This window comes from Suricata suricatta, chromosome 12 (assembly GCF_006229205.1).
Source record: "Suricata suricatta isolate VVHF042 chromosome 12, meerkat_22Aug2017_6uvM2_HiC, whole genome shotgun sequence".
In the NCBI taxonomy this organism is placed as follows: domain Eukaryota; kingdom Metazoa; phylum Chordata; class Mammalia; order Carnivora; family Herpestidae; genus Suricata; species Suricata suricatta.
Genome location: NC_043711.1, coordinates 86,068,305 through 86,069,306, shown reverse-complemented (window position 1 = coordinate 86,069,306; position 1,002 = coordinate 86,068,305).

Here is a 1,002-nt window from a genome sequence, read left to right as displayed (position 1 = left end):
CCCCAGTATTTAAGAATAAGTCCTATTTAAGTCTCACCTCAGATGAGAAAGATATCCTAGATTTTCTCCTAGAAAGTTTTGGACTTGTTTTGGCATTTAAATCCTTAGACCACTTGGACTTGATTTTTGTGTGTGGTGTGAGGAAAGGATCCAACCACAGTCACCTCTCCGTATCTCAGTCATATTATCTGCAACTAGATACCAAATGCTCTGCCAGTTATGAGTGCCAATTTAGCATACGTGGTCATACCAACTTAGGAAAGCCTTGAAGTTTGCCTTTGCACCATGAATGAAGAACGTTTTACTGAGCACATTCAAATGACTGCATACTTAAGAGACAAGGCTGTTTCCACATATCAAATATATACCTATGTCCAACCAAACCATGCTTGTATTCATCACAAACCTACTGATCCTTTTGTTTACCTTTTGTTCCAAGATGTTTTTGAAATTGTTTTCAATTCTTTCATGGAAGAGGTTCAGGATCCAGCTGGAAAAAAAGAGGAAAGAAATCAGTATCCGCTCTATGATTAACTAGGAGTCCAGCAAGGAGGGCTCTTGGTGGACCTGATCTTCCCCCGTGGTCTCCCAAGAAAGGACCCCGGCGGATGAAGAACTCTCACGACTCTCAGTGGGAATGCAAATTGGCACAGCCACTATGGAAACCAGTATGGAAGAACCTCAACACATTAAAAATGGAACTACCGTGTGACCCAGCGATCCCACTTCTGGATATTTATCTGGAGAAAATAAAGATGCTAACTTGAAGAGATATCAGCACCTCTGTATTAATTGCAGCATTATTTATGATAGCCAAGATATAAAAACAACCTAAATGTTCATCAGTGGATGAATGGATAAAGAAAACGTACACACACACACACACACACACTGGAGTATTAGCCATAAAAATGGATGTCTTACTATTTACAACAACATGGCTGGTCTTTGAGGATATTATGCTCAGTGAAATAAGTCAGACAGAGAGAGACAAGTACCATA